At 39.3% G+C, this 22,010-nt stretch overlaps 1 protein-coding gene and 1 long non-coding RNA gene across 2 annotated transcripts in view; one reads left to right on the top strand and one right to left on the bottom strand.

Moving 5' to 3' along the window:
• Positions 1 to 578, top strand: part of DKK2 (dickkopf WNT signaling pathway inhibitor 2) — a 46,550-nt gene extending 45,972 nt beyond the window's left edge. The window contains exon 5 of the mRNA XM_052774946.1: positions 31 to 578. The gene's annotated coding sequence lies outside the window, so the exon portion shown is untranslated. The remainder of the gene's footprint in view (positions 1 to 30) is intronic.
• On the bottom strand, positions 30 to 21,897 carry LOC128135859 (uncharacterized). Its single transcript, XR_008233227.1, has 6 exons — positions 21,778 to 21,897; positions 4,930 to 5,038; positions 4,390 to 4,541; positions 2,088 to 2,218; positions 1,405 to 1,441; positions 30 to 150 (listed from the first exon to the last, which is right to left on the bottom strand). It is a non-coding gene; the product is annotated as an uncharacterized LOC128135859 (long non-coding RNA).
• Between the last annotated feature and the right edge of the window lie 113 nt (positions 21,898 to 22,010).

The following is a 22,010-nucleotide window of genomic DNA, read 5'->3' on the forward strand; positions in this document are numbered from 1 at the left end:
GGCCTTTGAAAGTTTTAACACTTTTAACAGGGTAGGCCTTTGAAAGTTTTAACACTTTTAACAGCAACATAATAAATAAAGTTGTGAGCATCTTCAGAGCCCAATGACTTCAGCAGAGCTTGAGGCTGCCAAAGCCTTCAGAGATTTAATCTGGGAACAAAAACAATAGGCACAGGCTGTTCATTGCACACCACAAATACTGAGCAGCTAGCATGCAAGCAGTTTCACAAGACTGAAGTTTCATTGTTTAGAAGCCATTCAGTTAATATTTTGGGGAAATATACATAAATTTGAGAATAAAAGAACAGCTAAATTTGGGATAATGGCTCTCACTCAGTGTGTCACTCATCAAGGGAATTAAGAGTGACTTTGGCTCAGTAACATTTCAGAAATCTGCTGTCATGACATAAGTACTGAAGAGAGTATTGCTGAACAATTCAAATACTCTTCCTATTAGCCTAGAATTGCCTCAGCAGTGCAACATCTCTTCGGAAATACTTAACTTTCCTAAAAATAATGGGTTTCTACTCTATAACAGCGTATATTTGATTTACAGTATAAATGTGGGTGCATATCTATTACTGTACTACTTGTCTTATGTTGTTTGCGACCTATAGTATTTATGATTTTAAACATTTTTTAAAGAAAGCAGTTAAAATAGATTTATGCACTTACTTGTATAACAATACTTTCAACAACATATATCCAGCACCTGACACCTAAACCACAATTCACCGGAATTCAAGCCGTCTTCTGCATATTCTGACTTTCCTGCTTGTTGCCTCAACAACAGCAAAAAAACCCTCACCAAACACCACAAACTGTCTTGGGCAGAGGCTGAGAAGAGACATTCCTAAACTGTTCCTTGTCACCAACCCACCATCCCTCTCTGCTTTCACTTCAAAGCCCTGCATCATCACCCTCAATAGGAAAGGTAAATACTATCAAAGAAAATTTGTAGTTTTTCATCCCTTCCAGTTTCCTTTCCTTCTAGGAAAATCATTTAAAAAAAAAGATATCCTGAAAGTCAAAGCCAGCAGAAACTCATATAGCAGATACTCTAAGCCAAGGCTTTTAGGAGTCTTGAGATCTATCCTCTAACTTTCAAAAACTTAATTACTAAGAGAGTTATGTCGATAACAAGATCACATTTACAAAAAATAAAGAAACCTAGCTCTTTCTTTGGATTGTCAGTGGAGTGTTCTGAAAATAACTGTCCATGGGGAAGGGAGATAGACACAGACAACCCCCCCACCTCCACCCCCCACCCAAAAAAACCTCACCCGTAGTCCCTGACAAAGGCAATGGAGGTTTTTTTTCCACACTAGGCACAGTTTTACTCCACACAAAGCCATCATTAATTTTGTTTTAAATCACACTAATAATAAAGTTATGCTTTCTTACCTGGCTCACCAGTCTGATGAATAGCATCTTTCTGATGCTGCATTAGGCAGGAGTGAAGGAACAGAGTTAGTCTAGAGGTCTGCGCTCCCTCATCATCTAAATCATAACATTTCACTGAGATGAACAGAAACTTTCTGCTCAAGTATCTTATTATCTAATACAGTTTTTAACATGCCCACTGCTACCAAAGAGTGCTTACAGTTCAACACAGACCCTACACCCATTCTTACCTTATGTTTTGCCTTCAACTTTATATGACTGTTGTCAGTTGCTGAAATGTGGCAAATGTCTGCTGCAGCCCCCCCTCTTACCTTACTGCTCTGCCAGCTTTATACAGACCTGCTTAAGGTAGCAGTGCAGGATGTAAGGAGAAAGCAAAGCAAATGGCAGTGGTGGGAGTGGGGAGGGTGGACTGGAGAGAGCCAGTCCAGAAGCTTGAAATGGCAGGATAGGGGAAAATCTATCTCAAAATTTAATTAGATGCTATCACAAAACGCATGAATGTTCATCACACCCCACCCAATTACCAAGAACAGAGGAAGGACAAACGTGCTCCGTCTGTTCCTGAGCTGCGTCCCCACAGCACTGACCCAAAGCAGGGAGGCCTGATTGATTGAGTCATTCTGGTCCCTCAAAACTGAAGTGTTGAGCATACGTCCCCCTGGCAGTAGCATGCCTCTCACCTTGGTCCTCTGTGTATCCAAATCCCCGTAATTCCAGAGGCTTTAGATTTGTCACCAACCCTCAGACACATCGTTCAGACAACATTGCTATAGCTCGCAGCCTGCCTGTGCCTAGGGATCCCACTGGAAGACTGCGGAGAAGGAAGGAAGAGACAAAAGCAGGAGACGGCTGCTGCGTTGCAGAACTCCAGATGGTCCCAGAGCTATTATTTTGACCACCACTGATGGGACTGACCCTGATGGATATACAGCATTGGATGGAGCTCATTGCAGACTTGTTTATTCTGGCAGCTCCCTGTTTTTTTTGGAATTACTTATTGTTATAGCATGAGTGTCAATTACTTACTTATTTACAAATGTCTGGTACCAATAAACTCTTTGTTTTTTACAGTACCGGCTTGCAGCTTGATTTAGAAGTGGTCTGCTGCATGCCAACTTCCTGAAGCAGAGGAAATAATCTTTTACAGGAAATTAACGTTTTAAGCACAGGGGTTTTTTTTCTTTTTAGGAAAAAACTATTTAGAAAAGAGGAGGAAAAATACATAATTAATACAAAAAGATTTTCTGACACAATTCTTTTAGTCTTTGAGTCCTTGGCAAAACTCATACTGTAATTCTCCACTACTATTATCAAAGTTGCCAAAGAGTAGTCAACAAATCAGAAATGTATACCTGTGTGGCTGCTATGGCATGCATATTCTTGTTTTCTATTCCTTATAAGCTTTTCTTTATTTCTGAGAGTATGTTATTCATCAATATTCACTCAATAGGCTTGCAAACTTTTTTTAAAAATCTACTGTTCATCAAACATTCAATAATTCAGTACAACTGTAAGTGTAGGGCTCACAGATATTGTTTCTTTCATTAACGAATGACAGTAATTTTTAATGGAGCCCTCAAGGTACGTAGATACAAAGTAATGAATGAAATGGTTCTGGAAGAAATTTGCCAGAAATTTTGAATGCATTACATTAATGAATCCAATGACCACTTAAAGCTTTAGAAAAATGCACCTCAAAATTATTTGGGCAATGTCTTTGTCTCGCTATCTGAGCAGTTATGGATATTGTAGCAATGCTTTTTTAGAACAATAGATGATAAAAGAAAATCCTCATGTATGTGCTCTCAAAGAACAGTTAACTTTCCTGTTTCAAATAATATTTAAGTAAGTCTTCTATTGAGCTAAGTACAGAAGAGGGTGATGCTGCCTTTCCCAATGCAGCATACTGTTAACCGGCAATGTTGTGGTAAGTTTGGGGAATTACTGGATTAAGTTATTAAAACTTAATTACTAGAAAGCTAGTGCTATCTTGGAGCTTCCTTCTAACCTGTGCGGAGATCAATGTTTATGGGAGGAACAGTCTGCAAGTCATAAATGATCTCCATTAGAAATTCATCAGGATGACTGTAAATAACTGTGAAGCAAGAGGCCTTCCCTCTGCTACCACGGCATCCAGTGATACTGAAAATGTATCAAAACCTATGAATTTATCAGATTAATTTTCATTTCTCTGCACCTCTGGATTTTTAGTTCTGGCATAGTCAGCTGTGGAAATGCCAAAATACAATTCTCATAGTACCTCCAGCCTGACAAGAAACAGAATCTTACAATATTAATTCCCACTGCAGAGACTGTTTTCATGAGATTTGCGGCTCAAAACATATATGCAAAAGGTTCGGAAGCTTTGAAGCAGAATTCAGAGTTATGTTTATTCAAGTACCAACTTTCAAACATTTTGAGATTCACTTATTAAAAGGTCTTGTAGAATTGTATGGTTATACAATTGCAATTATGTACCATATTGTGCAATGCACAGAGTAAGTACATCTTCAAAAAGCAGAAGAAATCAAGTGAAGTTTTCCCTCTAAAGTTTAATGCTGAAGACTAAGTGTCACCCATGACAGAGTGCAATCATTTAGCACTCATATTGTACAGGGACTACCTTAGTGGTTCAAACTAAACATACATTAGTGCTTTAGTATAACTCACCTGAATGCTTGAATGACACCAAGACTATAATATTGTCATCAGGGTACACATTGCACTGCTATATACTTTTCAGCATTTACAGCAATAGGATTTCACCCTGGATGTGTTGTGATAATTACTGATTGAAAACAATTGGTTATAAACAGGCAATTCCCACCATCTGGCCATATAATTTATGTATTGACAGTCGTTATCACCATTGGTGACACAGCCTCTCTAAATAAGCAAACAGGAAGACACTCATATGAAGAAATCTTGCTTTGCATGCAAATGTTTTAACAAAAAAATGGGATTACTAAAGTTGCATCTTACCTTTAATAACGGTCAACTTCGCTAGTGTCTTCCCCATCTGGGTCAACTTCCTTGTCAGTCTTCCCCATCTGAACAAAGAGGCTCATTTGTACATGACCAAACAGGTATTTAATGAACTCCTCAGCTGTGTTATCAGAGTAATTTTATGTGTTCTAGAAACAACACAGGAAATTAGTTTTCATCCAAGAGTTCAAATCTAATTTTATTTTTGGTTATTAATTCTCATTTCTGCCTTTCAACAAAAATAGACAGCTAGAATTTTCAGACTGTTTCAGGAATATTCCACTTCTAACTGCCCAATTGCAGAATTTAAATTAAAATAATTGCATGAAATGTAGAAGAAAGTAGAACTGAATGGTTGTTTCTAATATCTACTAAGCACTAACAAATCGAGTAGACAAACTGTCAAGGAAACGTGAGACAAACTTTGCAACAGCTTGAAATAAATGTTAAAATTTCTGTTTCTTTCAGTACAGTCTAAGTATTTCCCAAAATACGTCTCTGAAATGTAAACATCTGAGTATATAGAGGCTGATTTACCAATGGTCCAGTAGGCAGAAAGTCCTACAGAAGTCAGCAGCAGCAGCTGAGGTGCAGCACTTCAGTAATGTTATCAAATGTCCTTGTGTCACCATGTGGCACAGGTCACCTTTCCAGAAAAATAAAAGCAAAATCAGAAAACACTCAGTGCAGAACTGAAAAGACTTTAGAGATCAGCAGTAACATCATCACGGGAATGGAAAACAGTTGCAGGAGAAGATTCACAGAGGAGAATAAGGAGGATTGGTTCAGGGGTTGAGGGTTTATTGACTATTTTAGAAAGAAAATTACTTTGAAGATGATGATGAAGTGCTATAAAGCAATGAGAGGTTGAGAGAAGGTAACCTGATGCAAGAATTTAAAATTCTTCATGTCAGAAAGAAACAGTAGGTCATCATAATACTCCTGTGCATAGTAAGCTACTGTATTTTACCCACTTAGCCCTTTTAAACACAAACACTTTCCTAAAGCACAACTTGCACACAACGTCAAATAATACTTCCCTCAAAGTCATCTCGATTTGAAGTCACCAAGAGAGGAGGTAGCTTGCTCCATATTTAAATACACCTGGCTTATCCCCATTTGGTTTTATTTGGATTTTTTTTTTTTTCCTGCCGGATGAAGGAGACATCTAGTACCTACTATTTTCTCCCCATCAAGCTACTTCTACACTGAAAGCCACTCATTTCAATCTCCTTACCAGCCTTTGTATCATGGTCCTTTTTGCTGAAAGCATGTTAGCATTATAGAATAGCAGGAGGGTTTTGACAGCTATACTGGGGACATCTGAGGCTTTCGCATCTAGGGAAACTGGCAAGACTGGGATTTTGGGACAAGCACAGTAACTGCTAAAGTGATCAGCAGTTAAATGCTCATATCAGCTTTGCTGACATGTAAATTAGTACCTGTGAAGACACTCAAATAAATGCTGTAGTTTAAAGCTCATCAGAACTAGAGCTGGTGGGAAAAGTTGTGGAAAAGATTTTTTTATTATTATTTTCTTTCACTGCTTCCATTTGGTGGTATGAAACATTTTTGATCATGGATTTTTATGTTTGGTCAGCTGTAGATAAAAAATATATTTTATACTAACATAGCGTTCATTATCAGTGCTGCATCTGTTTTGCGAAAAATAATACTGCAACACTGATATTTAGAAAATTCCCTCAGTTCATAGGAAGAACTGTCGACTTCAGCCCTTCCTGTCTAAGCTCCCATCACAGAAATGGTTTCCAGTTCTTTGGAGGGTAACATTAGCAATGGGAAATGGATTGTAACTTTCCTTCTTCTGTTTGATACAAGGGTCAGAAAATACAGAAAATTATCTCTAGAAACAGTAGTTTTGCGTATCCCTGGGAACTTGAAGTTTACCACATTTTTAAAGTCATTATTTTTAATGCTTCAAAAACATATAGGTATTTAACAAGGGATTTAGTCAAAGAGGAAACCTGGCGCAGGATTCCTTTCAGCTAATTTTAACTGTCTGAAGGTTAGGTGTCATGACAGGATTAGTCATACAGACAGGAGACCCCAAGAAAATAATTCACCAGCCCCATGTTAGACCCTGCTTCTGTAGATGACTGTCCACTGCTTGCCTCTGTTTCTTCACTGAGTAAAGGTAGTGCTTCGACACTGAGTTCATACCAGACCTATAGCTTTCAGATGGGTAAGGACAGAGAAGATGAATTGTACCCTTGGTGCACAGAAGGGAGGGGTTTAAGCAGTGTACAGACAGCAGGAAGAGAAGGGTGGGTCAAATATTGCCTAAGATCAATATTTGAAGATCTATCACTATCCATAATTTAAGCTTCCCATAGCTAACCCTAGCATGGTGCACTTTTTGTACCCCTCTAATCAACACTTCACAAACTGCCTCTCATTGTGCCTGGTTCTTGTTCTCTGTCCTTCAAACCTCTAACAGAGTACAGAGCTGCCCTGTCCCTCGAGGGACGCCTCTTGTGCCCTCCTGAGCACCTCTCCCTCCTTCTGGCTCTGGTGCCCTGCCTGATGATGCTCCCCTCATTGACTGCTCATTAAATTTCAACCAGAGTTTTCACTCTCATTAACCCTTTGTTTCTGGAAGAGACTCCCTGTAAACAACCAGGACCCCCACAAGGATCTTTGACAGCAGCTGAACCACCAGCATGGCCCTACTGGTTTGTTTCACCCATTCCCCTCCCACAGTCTGCAACCATCTTTCTGTACTTGAAGTCTAAACTCTTTGGTGCTGAGACTGACTTTTTGTTCTGTATTCGTACAGCACTTAGCACAAGAGCATCCTAGTTCACAGTTGCAGGTCTATTATCTTTGCTATTTTTACTACCATATATAATTGGAGACACAAACATCAGATGGGATTATTCTGTTAACAATTCCTAAAGCAAAACAAAAACACAGCACCGTCCTGCCTCACACTACAACAATTTTCACCTTGAGGTCCATGAAACCCCCAAGTTCAGAGAGCTTAAGCTAGAAAGCATGCCTGTTGTCAGTAAGTTGGAAAAAAAGTAGGAGTTTGCAAATCAAAAAGATGCTAGAAAAATACCGTACTAAACCAAGAGTGAAAAACCTCATACTCTGCATAAAGGTGAGCCTGTTACAGGCTCTGGGAAGTTATTCCATCTTTTCAGTGAGAATGTGAATCAAGCTGTGGGTATCTGTGAAGATACACACCCTGCAAATGCAAGCAAGCTGATGGCAGTGCTTCAGTGTCTTCTCCCAGAACTGCTGTTTCTGTGGCTGTGTGTTTCCATCTACGACAACAATACTTTAAAGCATATCTTGCCTTCACACTTGATATCATGCTAACTGCAGAAACTCTTATTATCTGCTGTTCCCATCCCATGAAAAACGTATGACTTTGCTATACTGGGATTACAAACTGCTCTGAAAGCAATACCGTAATTTAAATTCCATTTCCCAGATGGGCAAGCAAACAAGCAGCAGATGGACCTTCCAGTTAGTCTTTTTTTTTTTAATAAATGATGCATGACAGTCATATGCTAAACTCATTTGTCAATCTTATTTTTTTATCTATTGCCTGGAAAGTGCAGCAACATAACCCTGGACTGATGGAAAGGAGACTTCAGGGCTGTGAATTAAAAACAGCCTGCTAGAGGGAGTGAGGACAGGTGTCGGCTTTGGCCAGCTACGGAGGTAGAGTTGATTGAGAGAAGGGTCTAGACAGGACCATTAATTAGGAAGGGGGGAAGAACAGGACACTTTGTCAAGCCAATTTTAAAACCCATGACCTTTCACCTGAAGCACCCTGGTCCAAGTCCAGCCATGACCAAGGGGACTTCAGCTTGTCCTGATGATGTGATGGTAAAATGCTCTGCACACACAGTGGTTGGTGGTCTTGGACCTACTCCCAGAGAAGCAGAGATCCCAGCTTGGCTCAACTCTGGTCCAACCGGCAATCCTTGTTTTGTTATAATGAGGCCCAAGGTGGAAATAAGCTGGAGAGGCGCATTCTTTCCTTCCTCCTGACAGGTGCCTCTCCAAGGAACTGCTCGTGCGCTGGCGTGGCCACGTGAGTTGGGTCACAGACATCAGCTCGAGCCGCACCATGCTGAGTAAGGTGACGCAGCCCAGCCACCACACAGCCCATGAGGAGGGGTCTCCTCGGGAAAGGAAGAAGCCATGCACACCTGTGGGTTTATTAAAAACCCTGATCAGGAGCAGAGTGCGTCCCACATGCAAAGGCGGAGTGATTGCGTTCATAGCCAACACAAGGCAGCCCTCAAGTAGACATGATGGACAAGCTGAGCTGTACAGTCCAGTAGAGCTGTTCACTTCTCCTGGCGAGGGGAGAAGAGCAAGTGCCTGCCGCATGTAGAAGAGTTTATGGACCTGTGTCTCCCTGCTCAGACAAAAGAACAACTCTGACACTGACAGACCCATACGGGTGTGAATCTGCACGAGCCCATGGATGTTGGGCACATCGGGCCCCGTTGACCAATGCCGTGACACTTATTTGGAGCCCTGCACGCCAGGCTGATTTGTGTGGTTATTAAGAGCCATTCATCTACCAACTCAGGAAAAGGAAATTAGTCAAAATAAGCTCTGTAATACAGGAACTCATTACATTATAGGAAATATAATGAGATCTAAAGGAAACCAATACTTGTCGCCCATAAATTAAGTGAACACTGTATGGCTTTTGACCATAAAATGATGCCAGCCTTCAAAAAGGCAAGTTGAACACAGAAACATCTTTTGTATATGACTCTCATGCTTTTTTTTTTTTCCTAAGTAGAAGGACTTCCCTCCTTCTTCCCTCCCTTCCCAACACTATTGGTCTTTCCTTTACTAGCCAATACCAAACCATTAAACCCACAGAAGTCTCACCAAACTGTCGCATCACTCCTTCCCCTGAAGGGACAAGATTTCTGCTCAGGGTAAGTTTCTTGGATCTTTTTCCTTGCAATTGCTTTGGTTTTAGTTTTTGGAAAGTTGCTTTGCCTCAGGACAGTTTTTCTCTACTGTTTGGTTGATTTTGCAGTGGGAAGAGTTCTTTAGACTCACGAACTGGGAAGGTCGATGCTGGAGTGGAACGGCCTTTCAGGTATTTTCTAGGAAGTCAGACTGCATCTGCTCACCAGCTTTTGTTTACTGTTATTTACTGACCGAGTCTGGAGCTCCAGGACAAACGCTGGACCCAGCCTATGCTTGGGTGATAATAGGAGACTGAGCTTTTACATATTATCCTTACCTATTCTTGAGTTTACAAAACTTTCCCTTTTTAAGGGCGCTTTAGCAGAAGTCTTTGTATCAGAGGAATGTGAGGTTCATGACTCATAACAGATTTTATCTGGAAGCATCCCTTACTCTTTGCAGCCAAGCTGTGTATCTATTACCTTCACTGTCTTCAAAACAAACCTAAAAGCACTAGAAATATACAGAGGGACAAAATCTACAGTTCGTTCCAAATCCTGAGGTAATTCACCCAGTTCTCAAGATAAAAATATCATATCTTAAGTAGCATTTTTGCATGTTTTTTTAATCAGCTGTACCATCATACATCTGTTTATATCACCCTTTCCACTGAAAAACCTAAAAACCACTTTCCCTTTTTTATTTGCTTCTGTTAACAAGCCTATTTCCCACAAAAAAAAAAAAAAAAGGTCTTAAGGACCATGTTCTATATAATTTAAACAATTCTCAACTGCTTTGAAAATTTTCAAACATTGACATCATATTTCTAACAAAAAAGCATAGTTCTACTTGTATTAGTTTTGTCCCTCGGAGCCCCCTTTTGTTTTTCAAAAATGTCTGAGCTAGGAAAACCAAGGATGAGTTTCAAAAATCCGTAATTTTGTGAAACAATTGACAAATTGTGAAACAATATTTTGGAATTGGTTTTGGTTGGTGAAGGGAAAGACAGCCACTTTAACATTATATATAAAAAAATTTTTGGAATATACTAGACAATACACAGGATGAAGAAAGATCTTTACACTACTTAGCTGTTCTCAAGCAAGGCATGTTCTTAACCAGAATCTAAAAATACAGATCCAACAATCTAATATCCATGTTTTGAACTTAAATAATCTCAAGCATTTAAATTAATTTAACCTTACATATCAAATATCAAGGGCTAGATTTCTACTGTATTTTTTCCTGTATGTGCAGTAAGCTGAACTAATCTTACCTCTGAATGAGACCACATTAAAATGGCTATAATGATTCAACTGAATTTACAATTCCAGGAAAATAAACAAACTTCCCAGTATTCGTTTCTACATGATAAGTGCTTGGCAGAGACAAAATACTTGATTTAGGAATATGTATTCAGAAGCTCTAAGCTTCCAGTCCTGAAATGGGGGGCACTTTTGATTTGTCATTTGACTGAGATGTCTAATGAGGACAAATCAAGTGAGATTTTCAGAGACGCTGACTTTTTAGCAATTTTCCTGGCTTTTAAGTTGAACTTTTCAACAATTTTCAGTAAATAAAGTCTTCTTCTGACTGCTGTAATTGTTACATTGCTGTTGTGACACTTGCATCTGTCATATCGTTAGCAGACATACTTTCAGAATTGCAATTTGAATTTAAATCCTATCGATAAACTTCTAATAAACTGAATATAAACAGAGTCCATTTACTTTTGTAACACTTATAAATCCTGCATACCACGCCTCACTTTTTACTCAAGTGCAAGACATGCTCTGTACACTTAAAAGCCTTGAGCTTTCTCACTCAAGCTGGGAGAGCAGATCTCAAGGGCTCAGCCTGGAGGAAAGGGGAGGGTGGGAGTCCCGGCTGCCGCAGCCCATTCCCCTGCCCTGCAGCGTGCCATGCCAGGGGCTTCAACAACCCACTGTCAAAGGCAACATGTGTCCCACAGAGGTGATCTCTGACTCAAGCCATGCGACCTTTGCAAAAAAACCTGCAAGGAGGCAACGACCAAGCACTGAAGCCAGCAGAGCCTCTGTAGTTGTAGAAAAAGTTAAAGCAGGGACTACTGATACTGAAAATATTTTCTTGATCCTGGCTGGACTTAAACTGCCCTTGACAACTGGCTGCTTGATCCCAGCTTGTTCCACTCTTGTCTCAGTCCCTTCACCTCTGTTGTGCTCTACAGCTGCCATTCTTATCTTCCTCTCCTCCCCTATTGTTTCCCACAAATCTCCCCTTTTCCTTGTCTTTCTAATCCCTGAATAACGTTCCTTTGCCAAAAAGGGAGAATTAACATGTCATTTATCATCACAACATTGATAGCTATGTACCACCCCTCTCCCTTCCCTTCCATTTTTTTCTATTTATATACTATCTCTTCAAGGCAGGGAGATTGTCTCTTACCCTACCATTTGCACAGTGTCCAGCAAACTGTGCCTGGCTTTGGTGGGTCTCATAAATAACACAATCAGCAAAACCTGCAAGAAGAAAAGCAAGGAAACTTCTTCTCCAGGACTTTCGACACTGATGAGAGATTTTTCTCAAGCTGAACTCTGACAGAAAGTATCATGGTCTCACCATGTAGAAAATTCATACCATTAGTCATTTGACTTAAACGGGAGAGCTGTCTATATTCCCAGCACAGGCTATAATTCTTCACTCATGGCCTAATAAGATGCTTCCATTTCTGATGTTTACTACCTGTTCTCTTTGAATTTCTCCTTACTACTCAGATAGTACAGCTACAATACTTGGTTTCTTACAAACCTAAAATGTAGAATACAAGCCAGACTTCCATTTGTCCAAAACTCCTGCATGTTGCTGCTCTACGGTGTTTTTAAACTGAATAATTACACCAAATCCAGATAATCTTTCTAACGTAATTACAGCAACACCTCAGATGATCTCAGCTGTGCCAGGGGCATGCTTATCGGCATATACTTCCACTACAGAAACTTAAAAATAACCTACTTTTTAAGATAAGTGGGGTAAAGTCAAAGATCACTAGAATGCTACAGAGCTTTTGCCCCAAAGTCACCAGAATTTGCCAGACTGTTGAAGAAATCTCTGGTTTATGTTCAGTTTATAAGTTAAAAAAAGAAAGATGCATAATGATAGACAGTATGAGAAGAGCACAGCATTCTGGAAACCTGGGAAACTTCCTTCAACAAAGCTATAAAACAAACTCCCAATAGTGTTTGCCAGGTTTTGTAATGTTCTTACCCAGGCACTTATGGCTTTCCAGGGCTTCTGTTTGCACCGACCATCATTCTTCTGCACGGTCCTATGCAGCAATGACCGAGGCGCCTGTATCGGCAAGTCTCAGTGCAGATCCATTACTCAGTCACCATGCCGTCCCTAAGCCATGACTGAAATATGCAGCAAACCCTCTCATGCCAGACACATCCATCTGGCTCCTCAGCCTTCTGGTTTCTTGACTTGCCCTTCCCTGAACCGTCTCTTTCACCGTCCTATGGACACCGTCCCTTTGTTATTACCTGCAATAGCCACAAACCCTGTGGGTTTTATGCTCTTGGCCAGGTTTCAAGTTTCAGCGCTTCCCTTGCTTTTCGCCCTCCATGTGCTAATCAGAGGTTCCCTAGTGGGGTCTGGGATCTAGATGTCTGTTTAACTTCTGCCCTCAGCATTTCAAAACCATTAGTCAGGGCCTGGACTGTGGCCATCAGAATACAAGTATTGTAAGGCAAACAGTAACTCCCATATTTTCTTCACCCCCTGCATCTGGAAGACAAATAATGAGTCCCACAGTGTATTGTTTATTCTCATCCCATATTAATTTTTATTATAATGATAAGCTAATAGCTGCTTCCTGGCTATTAGGTGGAGCATAGTGAGGTACTGCAAAACTTGAAGATGGGTACGCTGAGATGGGAGCATGGCACACACTTCGCCATATTCTGAACTTTCTCTCCAATTAGCAAGCCTAGTCTTTGTCACTCTAATGAGTTACCTGTGACAGTCTGTATTACCTGCAAGACAAATACTTGATCCAGACCAACCTATTGTCAGTGAAAGCTTCTATGAGTAAAAACCCATTAAATCCCCAGGTGATCATGCCTCTAGCTGCATTGCTATAAATACACATCTACGCTGCTAAGTAGCCCAACTGCTAAACTCATCTGCAAGTACCGTGCCTTCAGCTCATCACTATTAATTCATTCAGGCTCCCCTCTTCTTCATTTTAGATAATGTCAGGTTGCTTCTCCCTTGGGTGAGATAACACTTCATTTACTAACTCCCAATTTGTGGGTAGGACAGGAGACAACATGAACTTGAAGAAGACAGAGAAAACTTGAAGACAATCTGCAGCTCTCCTGTCAGTCTCAGGCTCGAGACACTGAGGTCTGTTGGTTTGCTTAAATTTTCTTTTGACAACAGCTCTTTCCTAAGGTGTCCTTCATATTCTCTGATCATTGATCATATCGCTTCACTTTTATATGTGCCAATCATAATGTTTTCCTTCATTTTAACTTGTCCCTTTGCTTACCACCATTAAATTTTCTTGCAGATCTGCTTTATGCTCTGTATTGTGCTCACATTTAGACTATATAAATTACATAAAATATACTATAGTTTAATAAATGGTGTTAAACTATAGACTATTCAAACTACATAAATTTTAATAAATATCCAACAAAGTTTTAGGGTCTCTTGTATTCATATCTGTTTACCTAGCAAACCTATCCACCTTCTTTATCATAATAACAAAACCTGGCCCTCAACAAGTGCCCATGAGACTTAAGTGCATGTAAATTGGTTGTATTTCATCAATATAATACCTAATCAAGTTCTGGTACACATTAATGGTGATCTTCATCTAAAAAAAAATAATCAGTGAACATGTGAAAATGGAAACAGATGCTTTTCTAATAAACATAATTGAGAAGACCAAATTACAAACTAGAAATATTTGTTTGCATGATCAACAATAATGTAACAGATCATGTATCTTCTGCCATATGTTACAATCAAATGCCTCCTTGTTTGCTTTATGATAAAGGATAAGGGTCTTACCCAAATGGGTTGGGGAAAGACCAGTGAAGGAATTATGCAGAGCAGGAAAGAGAAGATACCACAGATCAAAGAGAAAACTATGAGGGGAGAATAAGATGACAGTAATTTCATGGGGGGGGGGGAGGAAGATAGGACAGAAGTAAAGAATTCCTACCAGAAAGGCAAAAAGGGGTGTGTCTGCATAGTCCTCGTACATACATACATTACATGGTCTGGCTCAGGAGTGGGCTTTTGAAGCACTTACCCATGCTTCAGTTCGCATCTGAGAACAACCTCAACTGCTTTTGGATGAGACTAAGGTGGCAGATGTACTCCAACAGCTAATAGGCTGTCTGTCTACAGGAGCAAATTAGAGCTTATCCAGAGTAACTCTGTGCCCCCTAAAATGTGGCCATCAGATCCTCAGCACTGTTTTGTTCTACAAGTCCACTTCTACTGGACGCACTGCTTGGCAGTGTGGAAAGAAACAGAGATGAGAGAAATCTTGCAAGGGAGTAAGGTTACAGTTGGGTTAAAATCAGTTACCCAAAAGGCACTGTTCATTTTCACTACTTTAAGACAAATAAATATCCACAAAGGAAGTACACCTTTTCATGAAGCCAAAGAACATACCAGCATGCACTTAAGTATGATATAGATGCACAGTAAAGATGTTAAGCTATGAAAGAGAGAAAACAAATCAGAAAGAATTTACTGACAGTCAGCGGGAAAGAGCAAGTAAATACTCTCTAGGGATGCACGCCCCAAGAGCCTTGAAGTCAACAGGAGATTAAATTCATCTCTGTGTAACTGAGGCATAGACTGAAGCTCAATAATTTTGCCTCTAGCTTCAGCTCTGTCAGGATTTCTGCTTACGTCTATGCGTCATAAGCCCAAAAATAAATTTAGCCGTGGTGGTAAACCGCTCGGTCCACACTAGGGAGTGTCACCCAGAATCACCCTGATACTGAGCTACGCTGATTTACGATGTGTAGATCCACCAGTTTCAGACAAAAACCTTCAGCTCGGAAATATTAGAGGAATCCATGCTTCCTACAAAGCATCTAAACCAAGCATTTACATTAGGAAGCTGGGCTCCTGACAGCCCTGCAGGAAGCTAAGCCCTTAATTCAGGTGGTCTGAATCATCCCCTGGCAGGTCCCCCCACTCTGCAGGAAGCACCAGCACCAAGGCTCAGCAGCCCCTCCGCTGCGTCCTTGGAATGCCCTTTGCACAGCCGCAGAGGTAGCAGATCATCGCACAGATCCTTGGGTTTTACTGAATGCCTGTGCTCTTCCTCTGAAGGTTACTTTCTCACCCTCATGCCATAAAATTAAAATGTATTAATGAAGAAACCTACATAAATTAATTTAATATGGAAGAGGACTGCAGTCAGCTCTCCTTTATAAGGTTCAAGCGTTACGTAGCTTGTGCACTGAGCACAGAACAACTCTGGCACAAGCGTTTCATTGGATTTCCTCCCCTAAGGAGCAGATTCACTCCCTCTCTACTCTCCCCAAACGGATGTAGTAATGAAATAAACTATCCCAGGCCAGAAAATGCAGATGTGCTGCTCTGCGTGCTATTGACACCCAACGCCGCATCCACCGAGAACGAGGCCAGAAACGTCCACCACACCCAAGCCATCGATGAAGAATTAGACAACTATGCCCTTCCTCCACCAGATAAAATATGTAAGAATTACAGGTTTTATTAACTGTTTTCTCCATTTTCTTCTTTCTTTCCTGTCAGCCCATTTACCTGAATGAAGGCCCCACCGATCATCATTTCTGATGAAAAATATTTCTCCTCAGAGACACTTAACATTTTTTCCAAGAATTACAGTTGGGCTACTGCACAGTCCGTCTTCCATTTCGCATACAGCTCATCTCAGAGTAAGCAAGAAACGGCAATGGTTGTGGGGAAAGGAATGCTAGAACAACAATAAGGGAAGAAGTGGCTCCCAGAAAGAAAAAGAAACCATTTCTTGAAGTACAAGTCCAGCTGCTCCTCTTTGCTCCCTCTCCCTCCCTGCCTGCTTCTATCTTGCACGCACATACATTGTACTTTGGGTAAATTGCAAAGCTTTGCACAGAATAAAGAGCAGTTATTCTTACTGACAGTACAATATAGAGCCAGTAACTGGGAGTAAATGGGGTCAGGCCCTTTGGGAAAAAGGTCAACAGGATTCCAGGGTATTTTTTCTTTCAGCACTAAGCAATCTATAGGGAGTCAAAATTTATCATTATACTGGACTTGAACCTATCAACTTTTTCTTCCAGGAACTTTGGTCCATATATAAATATAGACTAAAGATATTCTTACATGCTGAAATGCTTGGCTTTTGTTTTTGCCACAGGCATTCGAATATGGTTATAAGAGAATGAACATGAGTAAGTATATATGGACATATGAGCAAGCATGTCTAAGACACAAACCTATGGTCTAAGTAAAGAAATTTTTTTCTAACCATGTGCAACAGAGCACGAACCTGATTTTACTGAGAAGTTACATTTACACATTTGACATTTGCATGCAGTATTATAAAATTAATCTAAGTTTCTTTATCATTAAAAGATTATTATTCAGCCATAGGATTCTGTGAAAACAGATTTTACAGAGACAGAAGGGACAAAAATCAAAGCTCTGTCTATAACCGCGCACATGGTCAAAAAGCTAGAAATTACACACGGGGCTTCACTGATAATAAAATAACTTAATAATAATTTTAGCCTGTTGCTTTCCTTTTCACAGAAGAGCAGCAGAAGAGACAAAAGATGAACATTTGCAGAAACACCCAGAAAACAACCGCAACAACCCCACAAACACACACACATACTCATGGTATAAGGCATTCTGTTCCCCTGTGTACAACTGTCCCTCAACTTTACTCTCTAAGTCTTTTTTTCCCCCCAAATGATAAAACTTCCCTTCACAGCTGAGTTGCTGGAAACATGGAAACTCACAGATAGCTAATACATCCTCTCCCATTTTAAAACCAAAATCAATAGCCACAAACTTTCTCAAGTTCTCAAACACTCATTCTGAACCACGGGCCCATCAGTGGTTAGTTCGGCATCAGTCCAGCAAAGCACTTACGCATGTAGTTAACGTTAAGCACATGAGCAGTCCCATTGATTTCAGTGGGACTTCTCACAGATTTGATGTTAAGCAAGGGCAAAAGTGACTTGCTGGACCAGTGCCATCGACTGAAAAGCCCTTACCACAGAGACTGAATATTTTCATGCGTGGAGTTCCTGTCCCATTTTGTGTGAATGGATACTTAAAGATAATGGTAATAATCACAAGAACCTCTGCTATTTCAGGTACGGTAGGGAATGAAAGATTTTGCTGGACTGAAGAGAAAACAATCATCCATCCAAACTGGTATGACAGCCGCTATCAGGTGTTGTTTCTGTGTTTCCTAGGACAACGAAAATAACATTATTATGTTTCCATAGCAACACAAATGTATTATGTCATGATGCAAAATACATTCACAGTATGCAAAGGAAAGAAAAAGTCTTATATATAGTAACATAACAGATGAAAGATCCCTATCCAGCTCAAGTACAGTTTTTCCTCCCAGTAACCTGCATAATATAAAATCAATCTAGAATTTATATTTCTCTGTTCCTGCACTGTGCACTGTCACAGATCTACTTTACGTCAATGAAGCAACACACAATTTGTTGTGTTTTGAACATAGGTTCTTTGCATTGTATGATTAATCATGGGTATCAGCCAGAAACTGTCTTTCTCTACTTACACACATAGCTTGGAAATGCTTTTCTGACCCATTCATTACGTGTTATTTAATAAATTTGTAGTACTGCAGAATGGACAAAAAATTAAGCTTGAAACTGGAGGCACAGTGGTGATTAACGGGGTCTTGACTGTCAGACTCAGCCATAAAGAAATCACTCCTGCTAGCATACAGACCAGCACTGTGGCTCATGCACAGGTAACCTGCAACGTGCAAGGAGTGCGGCACACACCAAGTGAGCTAAGCTTCCTTCTACACCAAAATCAACCCCACACAGCATGCAATACTCAGTCCCAGGCTGGATGTGTTGGACTCATTAGAACCACCTTGCAGGGATGATTTACACTTGCAAAGGCTGTCTCATGTATGTGCAATAGCTCCTACATACATCAGATACACAAAGCTTGCTGTTCATGTGCCACGTACCACAAGTGCCCACATTTCTGTGTGGGCTGTCTCTGACAGAAATATAAAATCATTATACATCACAGATGAAAAGCCACAACCAAAACTGTGACTCAACCTTTAGCAGAGGTGCCAGTAACTGAAAGGGCTGGAGCTGGAAGAACTGATTTTCCCTACAAAAACACTGAGCTGGATGATGACTCCCGGAGTTGGGCCAGCCACTGTTACTCCAAAATCTGCGAAGACCAGGAGAAATTGTGTTCAGTACTACCAGTCCACCCATGGGTGAACCTGTCCTCCAACAGGATTTGATCAAGTGTGAATGGCATGTAACTGAATCAAATTTCTCTCTGCTTTCATAAAGTCATAGCCAGCATCTTGCTAGCAGGAGTCTATTCTTCATAGCTGTGTTCTTGGTTTTACTGTAAAATGTCAGCTTCGGGTTACAGCAAAACCAAAATAAAACTGGTGGGACAATGTAGCAAAGGTTGGCTGGCTGACCCGTTTGTGAAATGTAATTATTTCATTTTTGATGAGAAGAGAAAGATCAGGGTCACAAATACAAGTATTTACAAGTGCAAGCTATTATCTTAAGAACTCTAGGATTTAGCTAGGGAAAAATACATTTACTGGAATGAACACTGACAAGTAAAATATTTAATCCCCAAAGTTTTATTTCCCCCAAACATAAAATAATATTACTTTGAATGGTCCATAAATAACATTAATGGAGAGATTTTGAATGGGAAATCTCTAATGATATATGAGAGAGGACTTAAATAGGTTTAACTGGGCTCTTTCTCAAACTTGGCAACTGTGTTACAAATGGTTTTTGTTTTTTTAAGCAACTTTATAACCTGTTATCTGTTTGGATCAAATCCTAAGGAAGCTTTTTGTTCCAAATTTGCAAACACCTCCAACGCAGAAGCAACTATGGGAAAAATATTTTTTACTGCCCTACTAAGTTTAGAGAAAAAGATTATTTTAGTACTCTGTGCTGTGATGTGAGCTCTCTCTATATGCCAATGGATGGTTATGCAAAGCCTCATTTATGCTTCAACATAATATACATAAAGGAAGGCTTCATGACCAAGTCCTGCCTGCAGAACTGCTAGCTGGGTCTACAACCAGAGGCTAAATGGATTAAGTGCTGCATTTTTTTAATTAATGTTCTAATACAGTGCTATTCGAAAAAAGTTTGAGAACCTTAAGTGCTATAGATCACATTTTTTGCAAGTTAAATAAGAGAAGCAGAAAGATGGACAAGCTATTTGTCCAAATTAGCATAGGAATGTTTCCACCCAACAGCTGAGGCCTTTCTAGTCCTCAACTATATGCCTCAAGCAAAAGTAATAATACTGGGACACAAACCACAGGTCAAAATGTAAGCTCATGTAAATTGACAATATTCCCCCAACATGATAATTTTAAGCAAAATAAAAATTCCATCAATGATGAGCCATCAACAGAGGTTCAGTGTAGGATTAGAAACAGGAATAAAATCATTGCTGGAGTGGGAAAAGAGACTGAAGCACTGTCTTAGAAAGCGTGCAATGGATTTACGTGATAAAGACTTCAGCCCCTCATGTTTGCAGTAAAATTATGCATTAACCTTACATTCTCTAGTCTGCATACTGAACAATTTTGAACCCAATAAAATAACTGTTAACTCTACTGAATTGATGAACTATGTATGCTATGGCTCACCCCATTGATAGTATAAAACGCATCTAATTTAGACAACCAATTCAGAAAAAGCATGTAGACCATAAGTAACAAATCTAAATCCCTCTAACTAGCAACCCTTTAATCATATACAAGAAGATAATTGTCCAGAAGTATAATTATGGGGGGAAATTTTCATTATGTGTAACAAAAAATATTGAAGTAAACCAAATTATTTAGATCTGTATTTAACATGTATTATCTCAGTTTAAATGCCATATGCAAGATTTTACTGTCAACATTAAGATGCCTTAATTTCAGCATTAGTAAGAAACACCATGAAAAAAAAATTCAATGAGATTGCTACTCTGCTATAAAATTTCTGAGTTACCTAGATTTTATGCTTGATAAATATTTCAACACTGTGAATACAAATTAAGAAAAAAATCCACAAGCAGCAATTCTCTCTCTCCCCCTTACTATAACTTACACTTCCAGAGTAACTTTCTTTAATCTTTAGCAAATTTTGTACCCACATTTTTTTTTCCCAAAAGGACTGACATTTTTGAATGGCTTCTACAGTATGACTCCCCAAATTGTGCATTATTCTTTTTGTATGAATGTGTGTGTCTGTAGCAGTTTTTACACATAAAACCCAAAAGTATATGAACAGTTCTTATATATCCATGGAAAACGTGCAGTAAGGAAGATATTGATTTAAGAATGCCTAAGAATACAAACCTATCCATATTGACTTAAGAAGCAAGCAATAAAAATCTATATAAAAATAATTCTACATTTTGTGATTGTATTTAATGTATTTTTTAGCCAAAAATTTCTTAACTAATGAGATTTTGCCTAAGAATTGTGAGGTCTGTAAGTTTTATATTTGAATCAGCATTGTTGTGAAATAAATACAAAATGGTAACTGTGTGAAATTATAAACAGAAAACCTTTACAGTCATGACAATGAGTGTCTTTAAAGACTGGACTGTTCTCTGCTATTTTTATCAAGTTTCATAACAGTGTGTTTAGGGTGGTAAGTAACAGTTGTAACATAATGAACTTATAGGAACTACATATATAAGCTGTTAAAATCTTTTCCTACAGATCACACTTTCAGTGAGATATTGAAATAAAGGATTTTTGAGCAATATTTCTGACTGTTTAAAATTATAGTCAACTGAAGTACATGGGTGTAGTGCAACTAAGCATGGGCATTACATTAAGCACATGATCACTCCTTCCAAAATACAAGGAACGAGGTATATATTTAGAATTTAATTGCCCATTTGCACAGTCAGGAAAATACAGAATTTCTATACAAATCAAACTCCCGTGCAAGGTATTCTGTAACAGTAACCATGATAGTCAGCTCAAATGAGATCAACTTGTACTTTTACTATATAGATGTTTTCTCTCCCTCAATCAATAGTATTTATTCTTTTTCTGTTTCAGTGTATTTAATCATCCAGATAAGCTAAACTCTATCACCAATGAAATTAGTTCTAGGGGAGTCAAAATATTATTCGGTGAATCTGTTTCTCCAGATGTTTGCACTCACAAAAATTAAGAATTACTCCTCTGAATAGACTTACCTGGGTACACAATCAGCATGAGAAAAGAATCCACCATGAAATGAAACTTGCAAGGTTTATTGCTCTCTAACAGCCACCATAAAATAGAATACCTTCAGCATCATATTTTTTTCTGTTTAACTGCAGAATGGAAGCAAAAAAAAATGTACTGAGCCTTAATTACAACTGTTAGCTATCATGTAATTTCATGTTCCTATATAATCTTCACTACACAAGATTTCATCAGTTGCTGA

Source organism: Harpia harpyja, chromosome 2 (genome assembly GCF_026419915.1).
Source record: "Harpia harpyja isolate bHarHar1 chromosome 2, bHarHar1 primary haplotype, whole genome shotgun sequence".
Lineage (NCBI taxonomy): Eukaryota > Metazoa > Chordata > Aves > Accipitriformes > Accipitridae > Harpia > Harpia harpyja.